This window comes from Callorhinus ursinus, unplaced genomic scaffold (genome assembly GCF_003265705.2).
Source record: "Callorhinus ursinus isolate GAN/ISIS: 27379988/994484 unplaced genomic scaffold, GSC_fseal_2.0 scaffold39, whole genome shotgun sequence".
In the NCBI taxonomy this organism is placed as follows: domain Eukaryota; kingdom Metazoa; phylum Chordata; class Mammalia; order Carnivora; family Otariidae; genus Callorhinus; species Callorhinus ursinus.
This window is the reverse complement of record NW_027397101.1, coordinates 20,214,255-20,220,281: the sequence shown is the minus strand read 5'-3', so window position 1 is coordinate 20,220,281 and position 6,027 is coordinate 20,214,255.

Here is a 6,027-nt window from a genome sequence, read left to right as displayed (position 1 = left end):
CCTGTCCTCCTCAGCCTGGATGGAAAGAGAGGGCCTGAGAACAGCAGGGACTCTGGACCTCTGAGGCACATCCACAGAAGCTCCTACTAGCAATTTTCTGAGGGTCATGGGAGGGAGGGACAAGCATAGAAGCTGATTTCTTTTTCCCCTCATCCCCATCTGTCAGGCCAGATGAGCGCCTGGCGGGCAGCCACCCAGGCAAAATATGGAGGTCTATCCTATTCATATGCACTGCTCACTGAACCCAGTCCTCAACTGCCACCTTCCAGCAGAAATATATGATCTAAATATTTCTTTTGGAGTCCTCTCCTGTTCCCTTTACCACTGTAAAAACTATTATAAGAGGATAATTTTCATCCGCTTATTTGTAACATCAGCCCAGATTTCATGTGGAAATCTGGATTATTTTGACACCTGCAAGCAGGTTAACAAAACGCATGGGCTCATTTGCCTTAGGGGTAAGTGAGAGCACAACCCACTACCCTGGAATGACAAAGTCACAGCGCCACCTTGTGGTAGACTGTCAGAACCAGTCTTCCCAGTCTTCGCGGTCTTCCATTTAGGAACACTAAGGAGAAGAACGAGCAGTTTGCTAAAACCGGAGAGACGGGTCGGGGAAAACAAAATAAAATAAATTCATTTAAAAAATTAATATGAAATAAAAATTCTTTGGGTCAAATTTCAAATAATGACTGTAATTCTTCAGTAGTATCCTATTTACTTATTTATTTATATTATTATTATGTTATGTAATCACCATACATTACATCATTAGTTTTTGATGTAGTGTTCCATGGGCTCAAATCTAGGGAATGCTGTCCCAGACTCAGGGCCAGCAATCAATTCTTATCTTGTAAATAGCTGAATTCTCTCCCTGTTTGGGAACAATCAATAAAAGCCTGGCTTGAAATCTGGCTGAAATAGTCACTCTAATGAACAAAATAAAGGACAAAATTCAGACAGGAATAATAACGTCACTCTGTGTGAAATGCAAGAGTGTGCGGTCGCAATGACAGCTCCTAATCTCCCTGGTGAAGAGTGACTTCCATGGAATAAAGTCAGCTTAGATGGATTTTCCATTTAAATGGTCAAGGATTAAAAGGAGTCAGTGGGACAAGCGTAACTCATTCATATAACATTCCACTTAAAATACACATACACATCACGATATCCTTATGAAAATAAGCTGTCTTCTTATTCACTGGAATTTAAAAGCAAAAGCTGACACTAAACCATTTTGATTAATATATGACAGAGTTGGAAGACTATGCTGCACTTAATTTTCCTGAATTTCTGAGCTTCTGTGACCATTGTATCACGTTAGGCAATTTGCAGCGCTGGATCCCCTCAGAGGTTACTTATACAAAAACAGACATTTCATTTGAAACCGGATAGGGCTCATTCCTATTCTAGCTAAATTCATTATGACAACCTTTAATTGGGCACACTGCCAAAATGCAGCCAGTTTAATAGGCTTGTTTAAATATAACACATAGACTAATATGCTTATTTGACATAGTCGTTGAGAATGATTTATTGAATAATACTTGAGAGAGAAAGGGTACAAAACCTTTCAAAGGGCGGTTCTCGGAAAGCTTAAAAGTCCACTAAATAGCCTGCTTAAAAAAAGAAACTTGAGAAGTTAAGAAAATTCATATCTTGCCAAACAGTTCTATAATAGAGTAGAAGCCATGTATAATTCTGAGGATTTAAAGAGTTACATCCTAACAGAAATTAGTTGATATCAGGCTTTTACTCTGTACAGTCATAGGGAGCTGTGTACGTGGGGAACGAGAAAGACATATCTATATATATAATATCTATAACTTGTTTTATTGATTTAAAAGAATAAAATTAGAAGAAAAAAGACATCCTCTCCTGCCCTTTGATGTTACATAAAAAAGCCTTCTTTGGTTTGCGGGACTTGGTTCGATAGAAAGACCTGTATTTGGTTGACAGTTTTCTTAAGAAAAATATTATCTAGACATCACCTCACCTACTATAGAGCAAGCTGAAGTCAATGGGGAAGTTTGATGCTTTGTAAATGATAATAGCAAAATGTACCTAATAATTATGCTTTGTAAGTTAATGAAATATTAAATCAATCTTCAATATGGCCATTCACAGCCATTTCAAGAGCAATTTCCCCCAGGATCTCGATCAGAACAATGTTCCTGTGCCACTCACCCACTGCCTCTGTTGGAGACAATACACAGCCCAGCCTGGCCACTGTGGAGTGGAACTAATTCCTTCCTCTTAACGCCTGTCTCCAATTAGCTGGTAGGAAATAGAAATGATTTACTTAAGAGACAGCTTTTCCTACTTATTCAAACCTATTACCATTCTCATCCAAGCATCACTCAGCTGCTAATTGTCTTGGGAAGCTGTACTGTGCAGGGGTAAAGGGCACAAAGTTGCTAACATAGTGACGTAAACAAGTTACTTAACTTGCCTATGCCTCAGTTTCCTTACTTGTCAAATAGAGTTCCTTTCTGCTTTATACTCTTCTTGCAAAGAATAAGTGCAAAAAGCATGTTAACAGCACATAGGGCTGCCTGGCTCATAGCAGTATCCAAGGAATTAATCATCATTGTGTAATAGGCAAATAAACAGATAAATATTATAAAACAATGTCATAAAGCAACCAAAAAGGGTAGGAAGAAGATACAGCGAAAGCACCAGGGAGCGTTAACCCATGAATCGCCTCTATAATATCCCTGACAATTTGTCACCAGAGTCCATTAGGACAGCTTTGGCAAAAAAAAAGAACACACACCTCATGGGGCAGATCTAATTACTGCAATATTTTCCCTTGAAAATGAGTCTTCAAATTTTCTAAAACTTGCCTGCCACTGACTTTCACTCATTCATCCCCTTTCTCCACCAAGGTTAAGTTCATCTTCATGTTTTCATGGCCAGTGAGAAATGAACAGAAAGACCCCATAGGCTTCAAGTTCCCCAGAGGTGTAATTCTACTACAGACACAACGCCCATGCCAACCAGTCCCCAGTGACTGTTCATGCCTAGGGTTGAGAGAGAACCTGAAGGATGTTCTCTCAGTAGCCAAGAATAACACAATTAGAGACTGTTACAAGAGGGCTGGGGGAGTGAGGGATGGCAGAGGTGATAGGAGTGCCAGCTATTGACCATCCCCGGTAAACAAGTTATGAGCTCTCCTAGGTCTTTTTAATTTTTTGTTGGGATCATATTGTGTTCACCCTGTGCCCCCTTGCACCTGGCTGTAAGAACTTATAATTGAATGGCTTTATCCTACATTATACACACTCTACAGTATCCATCAAAATCTCGTGTTCTTTCATGTCAGTAAAAAGCAATAGATATCTCAGAAATGTATAAATGGCATTTAAACAAATTTATTGAAATACAGGATGAACACACTGCTTGATTATGTACAATATATTCTTACGTCTTTCATAATGACAAACAAGATAAATTATTTCTATGAGCTAAGCAAATGAGCTCCATGTCAGCTGTAGAATGATGGCTCATTTCCCATCTTTCCACCCTTTTTTATTTCCTTTCATCCATATTTCTTATTTTATATTTATTGGATAATTTTAAATCACAGAGTTACTATTTGATCCTCGTTACAAGTGAAAAAAAACTCCAGATATATAAAAAAGGAAGTCAGAAAGTTCCAACTTTTCTCATGTACTAGCCTCTACTTTCATGTTTCTCTCTGTTTATATAAATGTACACAGATATTTAAATTTATTTTTATTTTTGGTCCAACACAGGGGTCATATTATAAACATTTCTGTGTAAACTTATTATTTTGTTTATTATATTTAGATATTTAAACCCTTCAGATCTTTAAAGAATTTTAAAAATGAATAACCCCCAACGTGAACATATGGACAGGTCATGCTTAAATTTTGTTCTTTGTTTAGAATCTAATAGTTTTTCAGAGAGTAACCATATTTTACGTGTGAGTTAATTAGCTTCGGGGCCCCAGAGACAAGGATAAAGATCATGTTTGTAGCATCTTCTATGAGGAATGGGCTCCGCTCACAGGAGTTACTAGAAAGAGGATGATGACAAGGGTTGCCTTGCTTACCTACAACTCTGCATGGGCAGAGAGCAGTTCGCTAGGTCTGCGAGGGAGTGGAAACATCACTCCAGATGTGAGTCCCCAAGTAGGAACATGACACAGCTGCTGATGAAAAGGCAGTGTGGTGACTCAGAAGCAGCTTTCCTCTCGGGAGAGGACTACTTCTGCTTCTAAGTAAGTGATATCCTTCCATCAAGGTACTCCAGAGTTAGAATGGGATTTAGTCAAAAGTCTGGTCCACAATAGCCAAACTGTGGAAAGAGCCAAGATGTCCATCGAGAGATGAATGGATAAAGAAGATGTGATATACACACACACACACACACACACACACACACACACACACACACACACACAATGGAATATTATGCAGCCATCAAAAGGAATGAAATCTTTCCATTTGCAGCGACGTGGTTGGAACTGGAGGGTGTTATGCTGAGCGAAATAAGTCAGTCAGAGAAAGACATGTATCATATGATCTCACTGATATGAGGAATTCTTAATCTCAGGAAACAAACTGAGGGTTGCTGGAGTGGTGGGGGGTGGGAGGGATGGGGTGGCTGGGTGATAGAAATTGGGGAGGGTATGTGCTATGGTGAGCGCTGTGAATTGTGTGAGACTGTTGAATCACAGACCTGTACCTCTGAAACAAATAATATACTATATGTTTAAAAAAAGGGGGGGTGGCGCCTGGGTGGCTCAGCTGTTAAGCGTCTGCCTTCGGCTCAGGTCATGATCCCAGAGTCCTGGGATCGAGCCCCGCGTCCAGCTCCCTGCTCGGCAGGAGGCCTGTTTCTCCCTCTCCCGCTCCCCCTGCTTGTGTTCCCTCTCTCGCTGTGTCTCTCTCTGTCAAATAAATAAATAAAAAATCTTTAAAAAATAAATAAAATAAAAAAGGAGAAGAAGAAGAAGATAGCAGGAAGGGAAGAATGAAGAGGGGGAAATCGGAGGGGGAGATGAACCATGAGAGATGATGGGCTCTGAGAAACAAACTGAGGGTTCTAGAGGGGAGGGGGTGGGGGGATGGGTTAGCCTGGTGATGGGTATTAAAGAGGGCACATACTGAATGGAGCACTGGGTGTTATACGCAAACAATGAATCATGGAACACTACATCAAAAACTAATGATGTAATGTATGGTGATTAACATAACATAATAAAAAAAAAAGTCTGGTCTCAGTCCCAGTTCCACCATTCACCAGTTATGGGACACTGGGCAACACTGTCGTTCAATAATCCATGTTGGGGCGGGGCACGCACATGCGCACACTAGAAAGCAATAAGAATTACTGTTGACATGACATGTTGATAATACTTACCTCCCAGGATAACTAAGAATATCAAATGATCATCTGCCATGAAAAGCGCTTTTATAAACTGAAATGTAATCCCACATCCAAATTATATAGATTCTTCTCAAAATGTTTCATCTTATGGGCTTCATAAAACTTTTAGACAGGTTTTTCTTCTTTCTTTTTTTTTTTTTTAATTGACACCATTTACAAAATTACTGCAACAAAATTTTCCTACAAAGAGTCTGTCAAAGGGGTGGATGGTATATAATCTACTTTTATGCAGAGATTATTATCCCCATTTTACAGTTGGTTACACTAAATCCCAGACAGATGACATGACTGTTACGTGTTTGAGCTGGAACTAGCTTACAGGGCCTCCGATTTCTGCACAATCCAGGGCATTTCCAACATTTACTCACACCACCTCTTCCTACTTCAAACCACATGAGCTGTAGAGAAGACCATGAAAAACAAACCTCAAGTGGATTTATGGCATGGTTATATAAATATGCCTCAAGTTAGGGCCTTATAAGTAAGTATTAGATAGTAGTTTTTTCCCCTACTATCTCCTTCCATAGACAAAGGAACCCTCCCTCTCATATCCTATATGCCAAAGGGAAGACCAACCTGTGGTCCACCACCATAATCTTTATTGTTTCT